This window comes from Phoca vitulina, unplaced genomic scaffold (genome assembly GCF_004348235.1).
Source record: "Phoca vitulina isolate PV1807 unplaced genomic scaffold, GSC_HSeal_1.0 scaffold43, whole genome shotgun sequence".
Taxonomy (NCBI): Eukaryota; Metazoa; Chordata; class Mammalia; order Carnivora; family Phocidae; genus Phoca; species Phoca vitulina.
The window spans coordinates 3,686,702-3,712,167 of NW_022589746.1; positions in this window are offsets into that span (position 1 = coordinate 3,686,702).

Here is a 25,466-nt window from a genome sequence, read left to right on the forward strand (position 1 = left end):
AACTGACTGAGCCACCCAGGTGCCCCTTATTTAAGTTATTCTTACTGGGGGTTTTGCTGTGCTACCCTTGAATCTATTCACAACCAGTATGAAGGGGTAAACTCTATACTAAAATCACATTGTATATGAGTTGTCCTATGTGCATATGTGTCTACATACAGATACACAATTAAGAATGCTTGAGAAGTTGGGGCGCCCGGGTGGTTCAGTCGTTAAGCGTCTGCCTTCGGCTCAGGTCATGATCCCAGGGTCCTGGGATCGAGCCCCACATCGGGCTCCCTGCTCAGCAGGAAGCCTGCTTCTCCCTCTCCCACTCCCCCTGCTTGTGTTCCCTCTCTCTCTGTGCCTCTCTCTGTCAAATAAAGAAATAAAATCTTAAAAAAAAAAAAAAGAATGCTTGAGAAGCTTCTTTAACTTAACTTAAACCTCTATAAATACAATAAAACGAGTGACTGAACCATACAAGGTCTTATACACATACGTATGCATGCTGACATTAGTACTAGAGTAAACTGCATATGTTTTTTGTTTTGTTTTGTTTTTTAAAGATTCTATTTATTCACTTGAGAGAGAGAGAGAGAATGAGCGGGAGAGGGGCAGAAGGACAAGCAGACTCCTTGCTGAGTAAGGACCCTGATGCAGGGCTCGATCCCAGGACCCCGAGACCATGACCCGAACAGAAGTCAGATGCCCAACCGACTGAGCCACCCAGTCACCCCAACTGCATCTATTTTATTTCATGGTGAGACTGTGTGTTCCAGGCCATTCCACCCTGTTGATACAATGTCAAGACATCAAAATTCTTCAGAAGTTGGTAAGAAGTCGAGTCTGGCCTGGGTGAACCCACTGTGGAAATGAGCCCACTGCCCAGACCTGGGGCTGGTGGTAGATAAGACCTGCACCTAGTCTCTCCGTGCTCCTGCCTGCAGGGGGACGATGCTGGGCTCACTTGTTCCTCGATGTTCCTACTGGGCTGTCCAGTGGTGTGAACATTAAGATAAAGAGAACCCAGCTGCGTGTTGGCATTTTCCATCAGCTGCACTAGCTTTGGATGTCCTTCTTCCAAGCTTCACCCACGGGCAAGGAAAATAGAGACTATCCCTCTGTGTTCAAGACAGGGTAGTAGGGGAGCCTATTACTTGTTCCCATGCATTCCTGACTCAGGGACTCCTGGTAGTATGGCACTTTATTGGCTGATGTCTCCTCACAGGGCAGAGGCTCCAAGGCCCAAGTTGGCCTCGCAGGCTGCCCCAACCCCAGCGCCATGGGCAGCTCAGAGGAGCTCTCCAGAGTTGTGTGCGGAGCAGACGACCAGCAGAGCTGAGAAACCTGTCCATGTTTGCACAGGAGATCCCGGTAGTTCTGGGACTGTATGAAGCCCATCAATGGTTAGAAATCTGGCTGCACCCCGGGACCACACAGTGAGCTCACCTCAGACCTGCTGAGTCAGCATGTTCTGGTGCAGATGCTCAACTGAATCCAAGGAAGCTAAGTTTGGGAACCACTGTTCTCAATAACAGAATGGATTTTGTTCATTCCAGGTCACATAGTCATAATTTGCCTATTAGTTCAAACACAACATCACTTTTATCTTTCTTATTTCCAGGCAGAACTTCAATTTTGGGGTGCCTGGGTGGCTCAGTTGGTTAAGCATCTGCCTTCGGCTCAGGTCATGATCCCGGGGTCCTGGGATCGAGCCCCACATTGGGCTCCCTGCTTAGCAGGGAGCCTGCTTCTCCTTCTCCCTCTGCCCCTCCCCCTGCTTGTGCTGTCTCTCTCTCAAATAAATAAATAAAATCTAAAAAAAAAAGAACTTCAACTTTTCTCAGTTATCTACCCTTCCCCCGCTCAGCCTCCTACCTCAGGAGAGGCAGGTTGGGTGCGAGGGTGGTGATGTCATTTCCTGTTGCCAGGGGTTGAGTCAAGAGTGGGCACGTGACCCGGTCTGGCCAATGAGATGTGAGGGAAAGATCTTTAGGGCTCTCCCTCCCCTAGGAGAGAACTTGGAGAAAACAGCTGTAGCTCTTTATGAACTTGCAGAATCACTATGTTGTACACCTGAAAGTAAGGTAACATTGTGTGTCAGCTGTACTCAAAAAAATAAAAAAAGAACGAAAGAAATGTGAAAGATAAAACTTTCATAGAAGATGGATAAATGAGAATTCACTTTTTTAAAAAAGTGTCGCTTTTTCCCACCTGGTGCTGTTGGGTCTGGATATGATGTCTGGGTCAGCTCTAGACACGTGGCTAGCAGCCAGGGCCACAGAGAGGAGAGAGGGGTATGATTGGGCTGCTATGACAGGCAATCCTAAAACCCCCTCCTGCCCCCCCCATACCCCCCCACAGCCCTCTGGGCTTCCTGATAAGTGAGAAAAGAAATATAGGTTAAAAATAAAAATAAAATAAGATAAAATAGGTTAAGTGGGTTCAAGTTAGGGTTTCTGCCAAAAGCATCCTAACCTATAGCACGTTTCTTTGACTACCTGATAAAGTGAAATTTTTTTCTCTTTAAGCGCATTCACCTTTCCTCTGATGATTTAATAAAGCCACTGCAGCGCAGACCATGACAACCCCAAGATGGGCGGAAAGAAGCGGCGGCAGCCGAGGGGAAGTAGAGGGGCCTCCGGGCAGTTCTCGGGACCATGCTAGCAGACCCTGCTCAGGGCTGCCCCCAAGACAGGGAAGGGAAATCCGCTCCATTGTCTTTGTGTCTGTGGTTAAGTGCACTCTAAGGAAGGTAGTTTAAAATGTAGGTTCCACTATTACTCAGGTGTGGCAAGTCTAACAGATCAGGAGAAGCGTGCCATTGAAAAGGGAGTTTGTGACAGCTCCCAAGAGGAGGGGACACGCCGAACCGCACCACAGGGGCCACCTGGGGAAGCGCCAGGGTGGACAGGAGGCGGAGGAAGCGAGGATAAAATGTGGACAGGGCCCTTATTGTGGTTTCTGGGAAGAGAAACGGCCAAAGCAGGACAAGCAGACTGAGGATTGGCTGGTTGGAATAATCTCAGGGCTCTGGGGCACAGGGTTGTCCCTGGTTGTCTGGTCCCTGGCCCTGGGTGGGCAAGGGGACAGTGGGAGCCCCATGGAGGGGGTGGTTGGGGTGTGGGCTCTGGACTGGCTGCTTGGCATTTGAAGGCACGCTCCCAGTTGAGTTATTTGCTCTCTGTGAGAACTGGCTCGTACTGGGAGGGCAGCAAGGAGCCAGCTGTCAAGGCATCAAGTACAGAAACTGGGCAATGTGGTTATGACAGAGGGGCAAAATTTCTTTCTTGAGCACCTCCTTGTCAAAGACCCATTAACATCTCAAAGCCCTACTCAGCTGGCGCGTCCCCTGCAGGCCCGGTCAGAACCTGTCTCCCCACTGCGCCTCAAGTCTGTGTCCACATGTGGCAGCCTCCCCTTCTATAGCGGGAGCCTCTGGGAAAGAGAGAGGGCCCCTCGGTCTTGACTGTCCTCCCTCCATGCACCCGGGGCCGGGCACAAGGCTGGCCGCAGCAGGTGCTTGTGGAATTGCTGAAAACCCATTGCTGAGACATGGGAGGGGTGTGCATATACACACAGGTTTTCCTCTGCCCGGGTAAATCCCCAAGTTCATACCCGACAATTTTTACTAAGGCAGCGATGGCCAGGTAAGACAGAGTTGCTCTATTTTGGATTATTACCCCGCAAATGCCCTGCACTCTCGGGAGGAAGGCAAATTTCATAGACAATTTGGGGGCTGGGATTTCATGTTCCTTGTTAATGTGGAACGACTTGCATTTCAGGGATCTGCACTGAAGCGGATGAAAACCACGGCTTAATTTGGAATAAACCTGGGTGGGAGCAGCATGCTCTTAAAAAAAAAAAAATCAGGGGGGATGTTAGGGATGAAGAATCATTCTGTGGAAAATTTAGCCACAAATTAGATTTACTTTTTTTTTTTCCTGGTACTTTAATGTGCTCCTTCCAGGCTTTTGTTATTTGACTTAAAAAGGCAACTTTAAATAGGACGAATGGTGCCTACCAGTTAAATATTTCCTTTCCTCTTAATAGTATCAATCATGATGGCAGGTGCACTTCAGCTACTTCATTAGGAAATTAAATGATTTCTAATAATTCAAGATGAGTCCATTTGCCAACAGCTCTTTTATTATCTCTATATTTTTTCTTTGCAGTTCTTCCAAAAAGTTTTTGTCCCCAAACAGATCAACTTTTCTCCTTTTGCTCTGCCTTCCCCTCTCCCTCCCTCCCTTCTTCCTCCCCACCTCCCTCTGTCTCTCTCTCCCTCCTGCTCCCTGTCCTTCCTTCCTTCCTTCCCTCCACTCCTCCCTACCTTCCCATCCTCTCCCTCTTGCCTCAATCTCACCACTACTCAAAAGAAACCTTCTCAAATGCCCTAACCTTTCAGGCCTCAGTGATGAATAACAGGCTAGATTATCAAGGATAGCCTTTCTAAAACTGTCATTTTTAGACTGCTTCCTGTTTTCTGGATGGCAGCCAGCGGTGGTAACTAGGTACAAAGCGACACAAAATCGTGTCTCTACAAGTCTAGTTTTTTAAATGGTGCTTTTTAAGTCTCTGACTAGATTTGTCATTGAGGCTTTAATATAGAGAGTTGAAGCTCTCTTTCCCTTGGAGACAAAACATGAAGCCTCCGACCCTCCCAAACAAGAGGCCAGGAGCAAAATGCGGAGAAGTCACCTAAGCTTATTTTCTTTCTTTTTTCTCCTTTTTTCCTCAGACGCAAATGGCCCTCCAGGGAAGCATGGGGACAGGGTGCTCGTGTCTGTCCCTGGAGCCCAGGTGACCTGGGCAGATATTGGTGGAGAAGAGAGTGCCGGGAAGGGCAGGGGACGTTTAACTGCTACATAAAAACAAATGAGGGCACCGTGTGTGGGGACAGCTTCTAGCTGGACACTGGGCTGGAAGTGCCCGCACATGGCACTCAGTAATTAGCTGCTGAGCTGAGTTATTGAATTGAATGGACTCTTCCTCCAAATAGGGCTTAAAATACCACTCCCCTCACAAAAGCACAGCGGAGATCTGCCACATCACAAGTCATCCAATTAACTCATTAAATAGCAGCATTTCCCAAAGTACATTAGTGAGAGGGAACTTTCTGGAAATCATCAACCGGTGAAGACTCAGCTCATAAAGACTGTTTTTAATAAAGAAGCAAAGAGCGGGTCATGAAGGAGGGACTGAAGGGAACATCAGACCTCCCGGGACCCACACCCTCCCCTCTCCCCTCTCGTCCTTGTGTCTGTTACCCTGAGAAAATAGAAGAATAGAAGAGAACTTCCACGCATGTCTCTATGAAAGCACCTCTTCGCCGGCCTTTGCCCACTTCTGTGTGTCCCCGGGGCCCTCCCTCCATTCTGAGGTCTCAGCCTTCAGTCATCCCTGCTCTTGAGGCTCACCTGGCCCCCATCCTATGAACACCCCCACAGCTCTCATCTTAACAATGGCGGCGCAGGACTATATGAATCACACTGGGGCCACCGCTTTTCCCCACTGCTGATCTCCTCTTGGCCTCTGTTTCCAGCTACCCACCTCAGAGAGGTGACCATACCTGCGTGTTCCACCTGCACTCCTCTAGGGTCTCACTGCCCGTCCTGACCAGGCCTGCATCCCGCCCACCTCGTCCGTTCTCTGTTGGGGTACCTCCTCTCTCTCTGATGGCTCCTGCTTTCTCGAAAGGGCTTCTCCCCTGGGCCTTTAGGACACACTGTCTCCTGGTCCCCTATTGTTTCTCGGCCTCCCATGTTTGCTGGTTTCTCCTCCTCTTCCCAACATCTAAGCACTGGCTGCCTAGGACCTTATTGTTCTTTGTCCTCTGTTAGAGTCCTTTAAAAACAGAATCCTTTGTCCTTTCTGTGCTCACTCCCTGTCCCCTGACTTTAAAGGCGTATATAGAAGGAAGACTGCCATATTTATGTCTCCATCTTGGACCTGCCTTCTGAATTCCACATCTCACATACTTGACATTTCCCCTGAGGGTCTATAAACGTCTCAAATTTGACAGGTTCAAAGCCAAACTCTGGATTTTTTTTTATCCATAAACATGTTCGCTCTCATAGTCCTTCTCCATGTCAGCAAATGGCAAAATCATTCTTCAAGTTGTTCGGATAAATAATTCTAGAGTCTCCTATTTTCCAGTTCCAAGCCAAGAGCAGATCCTGTCCATCCTGCTTCAAATTATATCCAGAATCTGATCAATCCCTCTACCTATGCCTCATCAGGATGGACTGTTCCCTGATTCCATCTTTGTACCTGGCCCATCCCCTCTGGGAGTGGCATTTGTTCTCAGTCAACAGTGACCAGAGTTGAGATACCTCATCGCTGAATTTAATGAGGATGACATGAAGGGACCTTGAAGGATGCTGTCTCAGCTAATTCCTGACTCCTGGACCAAATGGCTCAATTTCCAGTTCCTTCCTTCTTGTCCGTTTTTGAGTCTCTGACCTGACAAAGGAAAATTATAGAAGAATGTATCCTTTCCTTGTTCCCTTTTTCTGGGCCTAAGGACTTTGAACCTCCCTTTTTCTGGGCCTAAAGATTGTCTCACAGTTAAGCCAGGGACTTAAACTGGTATGAACCTCCCTCTCAGGGTGACCGAACAAAAAACCCACCTGACACCCCAAAAGATAACTCAGTTAAAGCTAAGAGGCACATTCCCAGGAGTTAGTTTCTGAAGATGCCACTTACAAGAAACACAAGAAAAAGTTGGAAATTTTCAAATACAGATCTTCAAAAGATGGAACTTTAAGTCTATAAACTTAGAGAAGACAACTTTTTAAAATCATAAAGCGCTGAATGGAGGTGGTAAATGATCTGATAGGTGATCACATTTATCACTAAATGGAGAACCCCAGGGAAGTCAGGGCAACACAGGTGTGTTGTTGTAGAATATCAACTAGGCGACTACAAACCAAGAAGGAGAAACACCAGCAGAACACATACAAAAGGAAAAATATAATGCAGACCTGCAGAATAAAATGCAAGCAATGTAGAGGGATCCCGAAGAAGAAAAGAGAATAAGTGTAAGAAAAAAGATAATTAATAATTGGAAGAAAGCTTTCCAAACAAGGGAAAGGCTTAGTTGTATCAAAAGGCTTAGTGAGTACCAGAGAAAAATAAAAGAAAGGGGAAGAATTTGAATTTCAAGCATAAAAAAAATATTTATATATCCAGGCAGGAATAACTGAGGAAATATAATAAAAAAAGCTATCTGCAAAGGAATGAACAGACTTCTCTTCATGTTCTCTTCCAGAACAATGGAGCTACAATGGAATGCTATGTCCAGCCAAACTGTCATTTATGAGTGACATTAATAGGAAGGCATCTTAAACTATGGAAGGATCTAGAAAATGCATTACCCTCTACTCTCCCTAAAGCAATCATTGCTTTCTACATACCAGCCAATCAATCGATGAATTAAACTGAACTTTAAAAAAGAGAACTGTGTTCAGCATAATACTGGGGAAACGGTTAGCTAAGCCCAACCAATTCTTTTAATCATGTTATAATATGATACAAAGGTCAACATAGTCATTGAAAGAGATGTTACAAAAGGGACTTAAATTTTTAAATACTTCTGATTGATCGTCTGCTATTCTCAGATCATATTCAGAAGAAAGGGAAGAACACACGAAGGCAGGGAGTGGAGCGAAGCCCAGGAAAGGACTGTCCACACCCCAGTACGGTGTGCACGTAGGACGTGGCTGCAGTGGTCCCGTTGTTGGGTGGGTGGTGGCGGCCGCCCCTAGTCGTTCTCAGATAAATGCAGTTTGGGAGAGAGGAAGACACTTCAAAAAATAAAACCGGAGAGAAGATGAAGGATGTTGTTCTATTCCAGATGTTGAGAAGAGAGAAAAAATATTCCTCATCTACCTCTTGAGTGTCGCCCCTAACAGAATAAAAATAGCATGGGTGGTTTCCAAAGTTTTAGATATAAGTAGAAAAAAGTTCAGGCATTTTCCAGGAACGTTTTGTTGACTTCAGAATAACTGAATTTTGGAACTCATTCTGAGTATTGTTAAAACGACCGCTTGAACCGTGAGGCCCCTTTGTGATGATGATTGTCACGGTTCCCACACGCAGTGTGGACAAAACCGGTGAGCAGCACCTGTTTCTTTTACAGCTGTAGCAAGAGTACGGACACTTTCTAGTGAATGCGTGAGTTAGGCTGCTCTTCTGATTTTTGTTTTGCTTTTAAACCCCCATGACAAAACCCTAGCAGACAGTGTCCTCTGAAGGGACACGCCACAACCACATTAAAGCCAATTTGCGATTGCTTAAAAAAAATTGCAAAATAAATATTGCTTTAACGAGATTTATTTCTATCAGGGTCTGCTATAGACTGCGGGGCCCAGGACTAATCAAAGGACATGGGTTTATTTCTGGTCCTCTGGGGCAAGCATTTCCCAACTTTCTGGAAGTTGCAACATCCTGTTGTTGATTTGATTCTGTAGCTTCCTCTCCAGTTCCCTCCACCCAGATTAAACATGCTTTATTTATTTAATATATAATGGGTGGGAATTTAAATTGTTATTGTTCTAAAAATTTCTAGGCACTTTTACAATATCCTTTTACATAATGGGAGCTGTTACCACAGGCTGAGAATCAGAGCTTTAAGGCAATATTCAAAGGAATGAATGGGACACAGAGCCTGGAGGCAAAAATAAATCAACAGAGAACAAACGTGACATAGAGTTAAGGAGGGGGAATAATCAACAGGGAATTTAATCAGTTCAAAAACCCTCAGATTCTGCCCCTCGAACCTGGGGTCAGGGGGAGGGTTATATTCGTGTTACTGCCAAGGGGACTAAGTTTACTCAATTCACCAATTCAAAAAGAAATATTTTTGAGGGGCACCTGGGTGGCTCAGTCGTTATGCATCTGCCTTCAGCTCAGGTCATGATCCCAGGGTCCTGGGATCGAGGCCCACGTCGGCTCCCTGCTCAGCGGGGAAGCCTGCTTCTCCCTCTCCCACTCCCCCTGCTTGTGTTCCCTCCTTGCTGTGTCTCTCTCTGTCAAATAAATAAATAAAATCTTTAAAAAAGAAAAAAAGAAAAAAATATTTTTGAGAAGGTGCTACATTATGGGCAATTTGGTAGGCATGAAAGGGAAAACTAAAGATAAATCAAGTAATGTTTATTCCCTTGAGGAACTCCAAACCCCTCAGGGAAAAGGAATGGTAAACTGAGTCAGAAAACAGTTAACAACTATGTTCACTAAGACAGGACCAGAAACCACACGCCCAGTCCCCTTCAGATTCCAGCAAAATTGGGCTCCCTCTCTTGCCATCACCTCTGCTCCGTGACGGTAAGAACAGCTGCTTTGTTCATGAGCCTTGGTGTGCCAAACAGCTTGGGTGTTGCTCACGAAATAGAATCTTTCAAGAGATGAACGAAGAACACCCATGGGAATGTATCCACACTTACCTAGTAAAGGACATTTTAAAAAGGCATCAGTACTGAGTGTATAGTTTGTGCAGGTAAAGAGGGAGTATGGATTTGGGAAGGCGAAAGCAAAGAGAAAAGATGAATTCTCACCATCTGAGAGCGTATAGCCTTAAGTCAGAAGAGAAGACCGCCAGGGTGGGAAGGGGGATTCAGAGGGAAGTTGAGAGCTGACTTTCAAGGCTGCCCCAGATTCCATTTACCAAGGGTACAGCATCAGCAACGTCTGCCTAATAACTGCTTAAAAACGTTGCATGGCTGGAAGGCTGCCCGGATGGTGAGCGCGAGGGACTTCTGCTTGGTAGTTCAGATGTGGCTTAGTAAGTAGATCGGCCACTTTCCCAGGAAGAATTCCATAGCCTTCCACACTCATGTTCCCTTCCACCCAATTGTGTTACATAATAATTCTTAGACTTGGTGTTCATATTGTGATCCTGTAAATACTTGCAGTGTAACTCTTTATTGAGCTCTGATTACATTTCCTTTCTTGAACAAATTATGCTTTCCCTGGAGTTAGTAAATGTCTCTGCTGGACGTATACGTCTGTCTGAATCCTATAAAACAGGTCATCTACAAGTTTCGTTCTTTGTCTCAGAGACCTTCCCCCTGGACCCGTTGGCCGTCCCGCCCATGTGCAGAGGCTGCTCTCTGGGTCTGTTTTACAACAAGCAGCTCGTGATCTCTCTCCAGCGTTTCCTGCAGATTGTTTCATTTCTCTCTTGTTGGATTCCTGATCTATGAAGTCAATGTCTTTCTCCTCTATTTACTTCTTTGTTTTCAACAAAGTACCTATGATACTTCTTAAGAGAGTGTGCATGGAAGGGTTTTCTGCTTTATTTTGTTTTTTAGTCTTTGTTTTCTGAGATCTTGCCTGTCTAAAAATGTCTTTAGTCCGGGAAGACTCCCCCCCAACCCCCTGCCACCACTGGACCAACTCGGAGTTGTAGGAAGATGAGGCAGACTCAAAGGAAAGGACTCCAAACTAGAGGAGCCCTAAGAGATGCAGAAGGTAGGGAAGAGGCACCATGAGGAGAGATCACTCAGATGAAGACAGGAGGACACTGAAGGACAGGGGCACCGAGCAGACCACTGAAGAGGAAGACCCTGCCTGAGGATGTCATTTGGTGCAGAAACCAACCAGGAGGTTGCACACAAGAGGAAAAGCTCTGGGACAGAGCTGAAGAAGAGGAAAAGGATCTAGGAAAAAGGGGTTTAGGAAAAAGCCACACCCCAGAATGCAGCTGGTGATCTTTATAAACTTGCAGGAAATATCCATTCTTCCTCAGCAAAGAAGACCCTGGAGAAGCCTTCCAGGCCTACGCTGAGGTGCTGAAGGTCCAGCTGAAGTGGACCTCCACGAGATGCTAAGATTAACAAAATAGGGCTTTAGAAATGGAAAAACATTCCATGCTCAGGGATTGGAAGAACAAATATTGTGAAGATGTCAAGGCTACCTAGAGCAATCTACACGTTCACTGCAATCCCCATCAAAATACCATCCATTTTTTTCAAAGAATCAGGACTGACTTCTCTCAGGGTCTGCTGCAGACTGTTCAGCCCAGCACTAATCATGGTGCATGGGCTCAAGGCAGGCCCTCCTCAACTTTCTCTTTGAAAGATCTGAGGATCTACTCTTTGTCCCTGGTATTCCGAAACCATGTGCCTTGGTGTATTACTTTTTTCACCCATTTAAGTGGACATTAGGAGGCTACTTTGAATTTCAGTTCTAGGGAGTTTTATTGGATTATTTCTTGGATAATTTTCTCCTCCACTTTTCCTCTGAAACCTTTTCCTGAAACTCTTAGTGCTCGGATGTGGATTTCAAGGTGAATCCTTTGCCTTTCTAAGCTTTTTCTATTTTTACAGTTTCTTTGTTATTTTATTCTCTATTTCAAATTTCCTTAACTTTTCTACCAAGTAACTTAAGGAATCCAAAAGTTTCTTTTTATGAAAATATAACATGCAAACCATAACATGTAGCTTGATGAATTGGCTCCAATTTAATACACCTTCCTACCATCACTCATATCAAGAAATAAAACCACATCCCCAACCAAGAAGAAGAGTCCCTGAGTCCCTCTCCGGCACTGCCTTTCCCTCCTCTCCAAAGACGGAGGCATTTCTGACTCAAACTCCAACTTTTAATTTTGTGTACTTTTAAACTTTAGATGAATGGAATTGTACTGTATGAAGACTTTCATTTCTGGTTTCTTTCACTTCATGTAAAGACTGTGAAATACTTCCATGTTGTTAAACGTAGCAGCAAATGTTTGTTTCTTAGCTTTGCTTTATAGTATTTCATTGTATAAATATAGACCGTAGGTTGGTTATCTAGCTATTCTGTTGACAAACATTAGGTCGTTTTAGCTCTTGGCCAGTACTAGTAGCATTACTATGATGATTCTTGTACAAGTCTTTACACACACATGCACACACATGCACGCACAAAATTGCTGTCATTGGTCATGAGTTTATCAAAGTACAGAAAATAATGCTAAACCATGTCCAAGGGTTGTACAAACTTACCCTCCCATTGACAGCATGTGAGAGTTTTAGTTGCTCCCTATCTTTGCTAATACTTGGTACCGTCTATCTTTTCCCTTTTGAGTGTCTGAATCTTACTATAGTTTTAATTTGCACTTTCCTGATTACTAATAAGGTTGAACACTTTCTCAAATCTTTATTAGCCATTTGGAGATCTTTTTTTATGAACTACCTGTTCAAGGCTCTTGCCTACTTTTCTACTTGGTGGACTATCTTTTTCCTTAATTATGTCGTATCCTCCGGGTAAGAATCCTTTGTTGTGGTTATATTCTCTTGCACAGTGGCTGGCCTTGTCATGTCTTTTTTTTTAATTGCGTCTTTGATCAATAGAAATTTTGAATTTTAATGTAGTCATTGCAATTTTTCTGTTTCTTCTTTATGGTTGGTGGGGTTTTGTTCTGGTTTAGGGGGGTTATTTTTTTAAATTTTTTTTTTATTTGTTCATTTGAGAGAGAGAGACAGAGAGAGAGAGAGACAGAGAGAGCACAAGCAGGAGGAGAGGCAGAGGGAGAGGGAGAAGCAGACTCCCTGCTGAGGTGGGAGCCTGACACCGAGCTCTATCCTAGGACCCTGGGATCATGACCTAAGCCACAGGCAGATGCTTAACCATCTGAGCCACCCAGGTGCCCCAGGTTTGGGGGTTTTTTTGTACCCTGCTTGACAAGTCTTTTCCTAACCTAAGGTGCTGATGATATTCTCCTGTTAGCTTGTTGAAATTTTCTTGTTCTAACTTTCACATTAACTTCTAAAATCCACCTGGAGCTGATTTTTGTGCATGGTGTGAGGTGGGAATCAAGTTTCCCCATTTTCCCACATAGAGATGTATTTGATCCTTCACTGTTTACTGAAAAGACCACCCTTTCCCCAGTGTTCTGCAATGTCATCTGGTTATAAACCAAGTGTCCATATACGAGTGGGTCGGTTTCTGGATTCTCTTTCCTGGTCTGTCAGCATATTTGTCTCTCCTGGCCCAAATACCACCCTTTTAACTTCCAGTAGTCCACAGTAATTCTCAAAATGCAGCAAGGAAAGTCTCTCCACTTTGTTCTTCCCCAAGATTGCCTTAGCTATTATTGACCATCTCTATTTCCACACAAATCTTAAAACCAGCTTGCAAAATTTCACAAAATCCTGTTGGAATGTTGATCCAGATCGCATTGACTCTGCAGAAAAGAAATTGAAAAATTCACCTATTTACAATAGTGTATCTTGTGCTTCCTGAACTTGGTTTATTTCCACATTTAGGTCCTCATTAATTTCTCTTAGTAATGTGGGTTTCTCTTTTTTTTGAAGTCTTGCCATCTTTCATTAGATTTATTCCTAGGTATGTGATGCTTTGCTACTGTTGGAAATGATACCATTTTTACAATTTTATTTTTGAATGGCTTATTGCAGTTATATAGAAATACAATGGATGTGATATTCTCTGACCTTGCTAAATTCTCTTTCAATTCTAGTATTTTTAGCTATAGTTGCCTTTGGATTTTCTACATGCACAATCATGTTCCCTGTGAGTAATGACGTATTGATTTGTTTCTTCTCCATCTCTAAACCTTTATTTATTTTATTCTTATCTTTATGTGCTACCTAAGACATTCAGACCACATTAGTACATTTCTCTGCCTCTATCTGCAGCCTTGTTGATGAGCCAAGGCCAGATGTAGCAGGAGTGTTTCCAGGAAAATGAGGGAAGAGTTTCTCTCTAAGGTTTAGAGCAGAACTGGCCTAATCTAAAACTTAGAGAGAAACTTCCATGGAGAATATCTCTAGAAAAGGGCTCTAGGGAAATGTTTGGGTTTTTTATAGTACTTACCTCCAGGATAATCAAGACTTCAAAGAAATAATCCAACAAAGAATCTAAAGAGATGATAGAGAACTCCCCACCCCACCCCTACACCGTGTAGGGAGCTTTAACTCTTTTCCTTGTATCATCTCCTACAGATGGGGTCTTCAAATATTTATCGAATGTATCTGAGGGAAATTGGTACAATACAATTATTATTGTTATGGATTGAATTGTGTCCCCCCCGCAAAAAAACCCTTTCTATGTTAAAATCCTAAGCTCCAGGACCTCAGAATGTGACCCTATTTGAAAACAGGTCATTTGCAGATGTAATTAGTTAAAAAAATGTTATTACAGTGGGCACTACTCAGGACTGGCGTCCTTATAAGAAGACCACACACACACACACACACACACACACACACACACACACACACACACAAGAATGTCACATGAGGGTGAAGGCAGAAATCAGAGTGATGCTTCTATCAGCCAAGGAACACCAAAGGTGGTCAGAGCTAGGAGAGAGGCATGGGCCAGCTCCTTTCCTCATGGCCCTTGGAAGAAACTGACCCTGCGGACATCTTGATCTTGAATTTCTGACCTCCATTACTATGAGACAATAATTTTCTGTTTTTCAAGCCAGCCAGTCTGTGGTACTATGTTAGGGGAGCTCTAGCAACCTAAGGCAAGTGTTTTAATTTGCTTTTCTCTGATTACCGGCAACAGAGAATATTATGTGGCTTTGTTTACCGGTTGTAATTTCAAAGGGAATTTATGAGTTACTAAGAAGTCATTAAGATAACAAAATGACTTCGTAATGTGATGTCGCACAAGGTACACCTTGCAGAAGTGTCTTTACTGGAGTTTCTGGAATGCTTCAATGTGTGGACCGCAGCTGTGAGCTTCTGAGGAAGACTTTCCTGGAGTGGGGTCCAGAAATCTGCATCTTTCTTATGCTTCCTGGTCACTCTGATATACATTAAGGTTTGAGAACCGCTGCTCTAAAGGTAGACTTTCAGTCGTTGGTGGAGAGATACTCCTCACTTGAGTATTCTACCCTGTGCAACTCAAATCACATTGCAATGGTTAATTCTAGGTGTCAACTTAGCTAGGCTTAGGTGTCACATAGCTCTGACTCAACTTCAGATGTTGCTGTGAAGGCCTTTTTTAGATGACATTAATATTTAAATCAGTTGACTTTGAGAAAGCCGATGAATATGGGTGGGCCTCATCTAATCAGTTGAAGGCTTTAAGGCGAAAGACCAAGATCCCCTGAGGAAGAAGGAATCCTGCTTCCAGATAGTCTCCAGATTCAAGCTGCAGCATCAAATCTCCCCTGGATTTCCAGCCTGCTGGCCTACTCTGCAACTTTCAGACTCGCCAGCCCCCAAAAGCACGTGAGCCAATTCCTTAAAATAAACCTCTCTACACACACACCTCCTGTTGGTTCTGTTTCTCTGGAGAAGCCTGACTAATACCTACATCATGTCCATTACTGTCTATGATATCTGTGAATAAGGCTGGGCCTATAATCGGTTATTGTCTTCATTAACTCCAGTTGGTGTTACCAATTCTGCTTTCATTTATCTGTAAATAATTTTTGAGCACCTACCAGGTGCTGGGCAATCTGCTAGAAGTTGCAAGACCTTTGTTTGCACAAACAAAAATAGCTGTCTGACTTCAAGAGTTCAGAATTTTACTAGAGATGTTGAGATATGAGGCATCTAATTCTCAAAGGCATCTTGTATGTGTCTACTTAGGAGTAGTAATTTGCTTTCTTTGAATAAATTTGCCTGATGACTTAGTCAAGTAAAAAGTTGATTTTTGAAGTTTCCTCCCTGGATTGGGCCAAATGAATTCATATTTTGGCATAATGATGGCCAATTCTGCCAATCCAACGATACATCATGTATCCCATTTGTGTTTTAAGCAAGGCGAATAGCACTCTGCTAGAGTATTTGCTTTCCTTTCTTGAAAAATTGGTGTCTTCCTTGGTAATAAGGGGAACCTGGGGGAACATAAACTTGTGCAAGAGCACTTGACAGATCTTGAGTCAGATATGACAATGTGGAAGGTTGCATCAGGAAGCAAAGTCAAGCAATGGTAGACATTCATTAGCTCTTCCAGATCACTCTTTTGGTCCCATGTAGTAAATTGCTACTTCAGGCCCTTGGGTTCAGGGGAGAACCTGATTCACTCAGCTTTGATTGTGTGCTGAGAGTGGGTAGCAGGCGTGGAGCAAGGGCAAGTAAGGACTCGCCACCACTCCCTTGGCAAAGGGAACTTTCCAGCCCACCTCCCTATCCGTGGGTTACTAGGTTGTACAGCTGATATCTCTTTCCCTATTGCGGCCATGAAGGGGCGGGAAGGTGGCATTGACTGTGAGGTTGAGGAGAAAAAGTGCAAGAATGCCCTTCCAAAAGAGGAGCATCTCCTGGTGACGGGATCAGATTCTGTGACACTGATTGGTGTCATGTGTTAAGTCAGGCCCGGCATGGTGTTAGGCATCAATGAGGTTAGAATTTACCAGAGACCAACCTGAGGGTGTGCCATCTTGCTCTGTAGACTGTGTTACAGCTGCCATTTCAGTCTCTGGAAGCCGGTGGGGATAAGCAAAACCATCCTTTATTTCTAAGCCATCCACTAACTCAAAACACAGTTCAGAAAGGAGGGAAGAACCAGTGCCCTGTGAGCAATTTCTCCTTGGTTCTCTGACTGGGCTCATGGCAGCAAAAATGACTTTGACCTCGATGTCACCTCTAGGCTCCAAAGTCTCTTCAAGGGTATTAGTAAATGCAGACACTGTAATTAGGATGTCCCAAAGCAGCAGCATTGGGCTGGGCCTTGGAATTGGTGGCAGCCAATGTAAAATGACTGCAAACAGCCATCTTCCATTTTCATGGGGACGACTTGTTAAATGACATTGCTTGGTCATTAAAGGACTCCTATAGGGGTGCCTGGGTGGCTCAGTCGGTTAAGCGTCTGCCTTCAGCTCAGGTCATGATCCCAGGGCCCTGGGATCGAGCTTCAGCAGGAAGCCTGCTTCTCCCTCTCACACTCCCCCTGCTTGAGCGTACGTGCTCTCGCTGTGTCTCTCTCTCTGTCAAATAAATAAATAAAATTTTTAAAAATAAATAAATAAAAGACTCCTATAGAATCTGGAAGGGGGTTGAGATTTCAAACATTTTCACCCTTGGTTTACGACAAGAGAATGTGGACATGGTCTACCCCGGGGACATGGATATCAAGAGTATCTGGGGTGGGAGTTCACAGAATCGTCTGCCTGGTGATGTCTCCATGAGCCAGGATAGAGTGGATGGGAAAAAATTCTTCTGCTTCGTTCATTTCTGTATTTCTGGGTACGTGCTTCATGCATGGTTGCAGACAAACTGCAATGAGTTGGAATGACCTAACATTTCTGTGACCTCTGCTTTTGTTGCCCCTGAGTTAACTCCCAGAGACTATACCACACAAGGGAAATGTATATGGAAAATATCTCGTGAATGTCTCCAAAACAGACAATAATTCAGAGCTAGCTTCTGGAGACTGATTAACCCCCTTTGGTGATTTAAAACGAATTGACTGGGCACCTGGGTGGCTCAGTTGGTTGAGCATCTGCCTTTGGTTCAGGTCCTGGGATCGAGTCCCTCATCAGGCTCCCTGCTCAGCGGGCTTCTCCCTCTCCCCCCACTTGTGTGCTATCGCTCTCTCTCTCTCTCAGAAATAAATAAATAAAAATTAAAACGAATTGACTAAATTTCCCAGATCATTGCTACAGCTCTATGTTACCTCTTGATGGACAGACGCCATATCAGTGGTGTAAGTGGGGTTGAAATTTGCTAATGTTAACCTGAAAAATAAAACTCAGTTATTTTACTGGCAAAAATGGGCTTATTTGAGAAGAGCAGAGACTTGCAATTTGGGACATGTGAACTATGGCCAAACCGTAGGCAAGCCTGCAGAACAAAGGAGAGGAAAGAGGGGATTGGAGACCGGCTGTTATAAACAAAAAGTCCATTGGAAAAAACTGAGAGCCAGAAGTGCGGTGGCTTTTTCATTGGCTGAGGTGTGACAGTCTGTCTTTGGCTGGGCTGTTGCTGGGTGAGGAGAAAATCTTTCTTTCCCCTGCTGGGGTAGTCAAGTGTAAGTTTTTTTCCAGTTGGGAATGCAAGGTGTGTTTCTTCCCCATGGGTCTGCCATTGACAAGGACCAGCAGGGAAGCGTGAGAGCTCCCCCTTCTGGCTTCCCGGCTCCATCTTAAATGAGGTTTCCTTGATCCAGTTTCACGCTAATAATTCTCTAGCCCAGAGCCAGGCCTGGGACAGAAATGTCAGATGTTAGGGCTGGAAGAAACCACAGACACCACTGGGTCCCACTCCTGGTTTTTGCAGATGGGAATCCACATACAGCCAGACTAATGACTAACCCAGGACCACACAGCTAACAGTGGCAATGCAGGGACTAGAACCCAGGTCAGAACTCAAACTCGGGGCTTTATTTAAAGACTACAGTGCCCCGCAGGCAACAGTAGGTGTGGTCGTGCTGACGATGCTCCACTTACCAACTGAGATAGACCAAGACTTCCTTCAGCAGTCGGGAAGCCAGAAGGAACAAGTAAACAATTTGGCCCTACAGGGTGGAGACACAATGGCTGCTTTCACTAGGTTGCTAAGTTCCCCATTTAACATGAGCCAAAGAACAAGTCCATACCAAAAGCATCTCACAAGCAAAATTCTTCCTTTATATAGACATCTGCACATCTTCAGTGGGGACTGGGGGCCATTAGGGCCGTGTGCCTGTCACTCCGCTTGCAGCAGATGTTTGCTGCTACTTGAAGACTTCCCTGTGATGTGGTTATTGTTTAATTCTCCTGTAAGGGGAGTTTTGCTCAAATTCAACAGGACGGCTAAATTCAAAACAGGGTGCAGTGCCCTGCCGTGCATTAGTTCCAGTGGTACATCAAAGCTCCAAGAAAGGGGGCCTGGGGTTTCTTCAAGAGCACCAACGGCCCTCGAAACACCGTGGTGAGGGAGAGAATCTGCGTCTCATTCTCAGATGCATTTATGTTCGGCTATGGGCGGGATTGTCCTGCCTGGCCTGTTGTGCTTTTTGTTCAAAAGTCTAGACCTTTGAAGTGAGTTGGCAAAACTCAACCACTTAAAGCCACCTGGGCAGGGCCGTTGGTCAGAGGCTGGAAAGGGGGGGCGAATGGCCAGATTCTTCACACGCGGGCAAATGGACTCCCTGAAGAAAGGGCTGTTAAGAAGACAAATAGTGAGATGGAAAATGGCTGTCCACTGTGACCCATCTGTGCTGAGCCAGAGAGAGGAATCAATTGTATCGGGTCAGTAAATATTTCCCGAGAACCTCCCAATGGCAAGAAGCAAAAGGATGGGCAGTGCTTGCTCTCAGGAGGTGCTTGTAACTTTCAACCAACTCCCTTATCACCTAGGTGGCCCACTAAAACACGAACATATTAGTAACTAAAGAATAAAGGCCGAAATAATATTTCAAGAAGGGATATCCAAGCACAGTGATTCACTGAGCGAATAATGTTGTTTGCCATGGGTCCGAGGAGGGAGAGGAGAGAGGGACAGGCGCAGCTTTCCAGGTGAGGCTGTCCTGATGGGAGGCATTTGGCGTGGACTTTACTAGATGAAATTAATTTCTGTGTAGCATCCTGTCTTGTGAATAAGTGAGGTTTTACTAGTTTTGTGAAGGAGTTAAGAGCCACCTGTCACAGACAGCGACTCCTTTGTGATGAGATCCTGTCCAAACTAAAGAAAACACAAGATTTATGATGGGATGGTCTTGCTGTTAGGTCTCAGCAATCTTTCAGGCTCATGCATGTGACTGCCACAATCTCAAGCCACACAGCAAAGTCACCGCAATGGCTCTCAGCTCGCTCTGCCCTTGGCATGCAGACAAACAGCCCCGCGATGCCTAATTTCACTGCTGTGCGTGTTACGATTCAGGTTCTCTTCGCTTCTGCCCTGAGCCTCATCCCTACCTTCCAGATAATCTTCCAGGTTCACAAAAATGGACATTTATGGAACTTCTGTTTATCTTTTGCTGTACATAGACATTTAGGAGCTCTCGTCTTTTTCGCTCTTGGGAGAAATTGCAACAACCCACCCTTTCCCCAAATTATACTCATCCCTGTATTCGTTCTATAATTCAATAATGTTTAATTGAGCACCAGCCATGTGTAGGTTCAGCGGAGTCAATAAAAAACTTTGAAGGTCAAGTGAAGGGATAGATAGAGGAAAGAAGAGAGGCTGTGGAAATACTCTGGTCTGCCCACGGTGCCAGACATAGGGTGTGAGGAACTAATCCTGAAGTGACATCGAAGCTGAACCCAGTGAGGAGGAGATGGTCCCACAGAGGTGGACAGAGGAGAGGGGGTTCGGACAAAATAGGAGTGTATGTAAAAAGGTCCAGAGGCTGGGGGAGCGGGCATGTCCCAGAAGCTCAAAGTTTGCTTCAGAGGGCTGAGCAGCAGTCAGTTGCTGAGGGCCTTGTAGGAATGCCAAGAGTCTTGACTCTGTCCTCAGGGCGGTGGGGAGCTCATGAAGAGTCTTAAGCTCTTCAGCATGACAAGCTCGGAGCGACTTGCCGTGAGACATTCGTTGGGCACTTTTATCTCCCTCAGCATTTTAAAGAAATGACAGCATCCCAGTGAAGCCTTAGCGGGCATGCAAAGGAGCAAAGGGTTTTCTCATTTTACAGGTGAGGAAATTTGAGATACATGGAGGTGACAGGGCTTACAAAGGTCATGGAGGAGCCAAAAGTAGAAGTTGAGCAATCAGCAAAGTTCGTGACAGGAGAGGGAAATGGAATCATGTCACGATGAATATACTGCCCAAGGAGAACTGAGCTAATGCACGGTATAAATTCTTTCACTGATTTTTTTTTTTAAAGAACCAAACTCCCTGATTGAAACTTAATCAGGAATGTATCATGCAAGTTGGTACATCGAAGGTCAAGGCTTTGAAATTGCTCTGCAAATACCTCTTTCCTGCCTCCTAAAATACAGCCAGACCAAGAACAATGTCACCAGGCAGTGAGTAAAAGCAAGAGCCTCTGCCTTGAGAAAAGAAGGTGCTTCACTAACCCTATACACTTGGTAGTGGATCAACAATAGTCTAAGTGGTTTTAGTTCTAGAGGGAGAAACAAAACACCAGTGACTTTTGCTATGTGGAAAGGCGAGAGTAAGAGCCCAGGATCGATTATTCAAAACCACAGGGAGGTAGACAGGGGCCTGTTTCCTCCTCCATAAGAAGTGATAATAATGGCACCCATCTCATAGTACTTTGGTATGAGGATGGCATGAGTTAATGCCCGTCAAAACACTTAGGGCCATGCCAGTGCTCAATTTGCTAGCTGTCCTTTCCTTAAAAGATATATGTACCCATTTGGAGAAACATGGTGGTAGAAGGTCTTCTGCATGTACAAGGCTTGCCTGGAATCTAGCAGGGCCATAACTGTATCTTTAGGAGAATGGAGTCAAGCTGGACACAAGACACATCTCCCTGCAACACCAGGGGATGCAAGCACAGAATGTCCCTCCATCGTTCAAACCATGTCCACCATAGAGCAGAGGAGAGTAAGGAATACCTCCACATGTTCGCTGGTGCTAATGTACAACTGGGTTGGATTCTGGTGTGGATCACCAAGAACAGATGACCAGATGTAAATGGCCAGAGTACATCCCATGAAGAGTGACTTAGCTTTTAAAGTGTGGTGTTTGAAAATTATTATAATTTAAAAATTTTATTTGTGAGGCGCCTAGGTGGCTTAGTTGGTTAAGCATCGACTCTTGGCTTCAGTTTAGGTCATGACCTCGTGGGTCGTGAGATCGAGCCCTGCATGGGGCTCCATGCTCGGGGGTGGGGGCAGGGTGTCTTGCTTGAAGAGTCTCTCTCCCACTGCCCCTCCCCCCACATTCACGCTCTCTCCCTCTCTCTAAAAAGAAATCTTTAAAAAAATTTATTTGTAACTTTGTTATATTACTTTAATTTAATGTATAATATTTAGTGAAAATCCCTGGGAAACCAAACTGGAGTAATACATAAAAAGGAGAGGAAGATACACCATATTCTACTCAAAAAGCTGCCCTTCTCAAGAACTTATGTGTTTAACAAACCCACTCTTACTGTCTTCCATTCTCTGACTGATCCTTTCTACCGATCTCTGGACCACAGATTCAGCGAGGAATGAAGAAACCTCACCCTTTTGTAGAAGCTCTTGACCTTTCACGTCATAGTTGAGGGACAAATCTGCACAGTCAAAATCATCCTTAAAAGTTTTTTTAGCTTTTTATGCAGAGGGCTACAGGTGGCCAGGAGCTGTCTAGCTTCAGCAACACTCTGTAGGCAAGTTATTTCCTTTAGAAGGCATCTAATCCTTGGTCAGTGGGTCCTGGAGTAGGAGAAGAAGTAGTGCCTACACCTCTAAAATCATTTCTCCACTGCCTTTAATGTTATTTTATTTTATTATTTTATAATTTTTTACTGAAGGACCCCCTGGTTGGTTTCCCATTGATTGTGTGCACCTTTGTTTCATTGGATGACCTCTCTGCTTGGTCCCTCTAGGGTATAGGAAGAAACAAGTACCCTCAACTTTATGCTTTCCTATGTAACTAACTGCTTTGACCTCCTGGAGCCAGCTTTTTCCCCTTGCTCCAGATTTAACCAGAATGTATTTGCTTAATAATCTTGCTAATTTAACTTTTACATGGCTATGGCATGAGTCAATACCTTTGATTTCAGCAGCAATGGGCTTTGTCTGTGACCTCTTGTCAATGGAAATCACAAAAGCAGTCTGAACTGGGAAGTCTGACTCCCTCTTGTCTTATATTCCTCCTACCTGTAATGTGTTATCTTAGGTCTATAAATGTATAATTGATTACGATTTCAGCAAGTTTCCACTATGTCTACTTAATGCTTTGCTTAAATTCTAGCACAGCTAATACATGCCAGAGCCAACATGCACTATTTATCTGACAAGGAATTTTTATCCAGAATATATAAAGTGCTATTATAACTCAGTAACAAGAAGACAAAGAACCTAATTAAAAATGGGGGGAAAAATTGGATACTTCCCAAAGGAAGATACGTGAATGGCCAATTAGCGTATGAAAGATGCTTAACATCATTGGTCAACAGGGAATGTAAATTGAACACATAAGAATGTTTTACTGGATAACATTTTTTAAAAAAGCCTGACAATACCAAGTGTTGGCAAAGAAGTGCAGCGTCCAGAGCTGTCATACATTTCCAGTAGCAATGTAAAATTTTACAAACACATTGGTTATTTGGCAGTTTCTCATAAAGTTAACATACACCTGCCATATGGCCCAGCCACTCCACTCCTCAGTGAATACCCAAGAGCGATAAAGACACATAGACACACAAAGATCAGTGCATGAATATTTATAGGGGTTTTCTTTCTTTATTTTTTGTAATAGCCTCAAATTGGAAATAGCTCAAATGTCCATCAGCAGATGAACAAACACTGGTATGTCAATACGATAGAATACTATTCAGAAAAAAAAGGAATGAATAAATATCTCCTTGAAATAAATTCATAGAGCTGTTTCTTTCTGTAGCTTTCTGTACAATGTCAGCCTGGGGCCCTTCTCCCTCTTTGATTTCTCGAGCTTTGTAGCTGAGTTTATAAAGATGGGCCTCCTACATCGTAACTCGTGGAACCAACAACGTGCATATTATAAGTGAATACAGTCAAATACACACAGAAATATATACTACATGGCATTTAAAGAGTAAAGACTAACCTATTTTTTTTTTAAAGATTTTTATTTATTTATTTGAGACAGAGAGAATGAGAGAGAGAGAGCACATGAGAGGGGGGAGGGTCAGAGGGAGAAGCAGGCTCCCTGCTGAGCAGGGAGCCCGATGCGGGACTCGATCCAGGGACTCCAGGATCATGACCTGAGCCGAAGGCAGTCGCCTAACCAACTGAGCCACCCAGGCGCCCAAGACTAACCTATTTTGATAGAAATCAGATGAGGGGTTGTTTGGTGTATGCGTGGCAGTGACTATCTGGGATGGGGACAAGGGAGCTTTCTGAAGTGATGAAAATGCTCTCTGTCATGCATTTGTCAAAACTGATTAAGGGATATGCATTCTCTATTTTTAAAAGTGCCCACTTCAGTAGTGTTGTTACGTGGACTAAATGAGGTGATGCCTGTAAAGCATTAAGCAGAGACCCCAACACATAACAGGTCCAGTTTCTGAGGTAGTGCTAGAAGCTTCTGGTTTCAAAATGGAAACCATACTGAAAGACCTACATGTGAGACAGGAAGCCATCAAAATCCTAGAGGAGAACACAGGCAGAAATCTCTTTGTCCTCGGCCGTTCTTGCTAGACACGTCGCCAGAGGCAAGGGAAACAAAAGCAAAAATGAACTACTGGGACTTCATCAAGTTAAAAAGCTTCTGCACAGTGAAGGAAACAATCAACAAAACTAAAAGGCAGCCTATGAAGGGTAGAAGATATTTGCAAATGACATATCTGATAAAGGGTTAGTATCCAAAATCTATAAAGAACTTACCAAACTCAACACCCAAAAACCAAATAATCCAATTAAGAAATGGGCAGAAGCCATGAATAGACATTTTTCCAAAGACGACATCCAGATGGCCAACAGACACACGAAAAGATGCTCAACATCACTCATCATCAAGGAAATACAAGTCAAAACTACAATGAGATATCACCTCACACCTGTCAGAATGGCTAAAATTAACAACAAAAGACACAACAGGTGTTGGCAAGGATGCAGAGAAATGGGAACCTCTTAACACTGTTGGTGCGAATGCAAGCTGGTGCAGCCACTCTGGAAAACAGTATGGCGGTTCCTCAAAAAGTTGAAAATAGAGCTACCGTACCACCCAGCAATTGCACTACTAGGTATTTATGCAAAGGATACAAAAAATACAGATTCAAAGGGTACATGCACCCTGATGTTTATAGCAGCATTATCGACAATAGCCAAACTATGGAAAGAGCCCAAATATCCACCGACTGATGAATGGATAAAGATGATGTGGTACATATCTACAATGGAATATTACTCAGCCATCAAAATGAATGAAATCCTGCCATTCCCAATAACATGGATGGAGCTAGAGTGTTATTATGCTAAGCAAAATGAGTCAGTCAGAGAAAGACAAATACCATATGATTTCACTCATATGTGGAATTTAAGAAACAAAATAGATGAACATATGGGAGGGGGACAAAAGAGGGAGAGAGGGAAACAAACCATAAGAGACTCTTAAAGATAAAGAACAAACTGAGGGCTGATGGAGGGAGGTGGGTGGGGGATGGGCTAGCTGGGGGATGGGCATTAAGGAGGGCACCTGTGTTGAGCACTGGGTATTGTATGTAAGTGATGAATCACTGAATTCTACTCCCGAAACCAATATTGCACTCTGTGTTCACCAACTAGAATTTAAATAAAAATGAAGGAAAAAAAAGGAAGCCATAATGAATTAGAGAAAAACATGTATTATGAAAGTTATTTATCAGTTTAAAACTTCTCCCCAAGTCTTTGAGACTTACAAAAGCCAGCCTAAGAGGTTTAAGGAGAATGAATTAAGGGAAGGAAGAAGAAGGCAAATATCTTCTCTATTTTAGATAAGAAGAAAGGAAAGATTAATTTT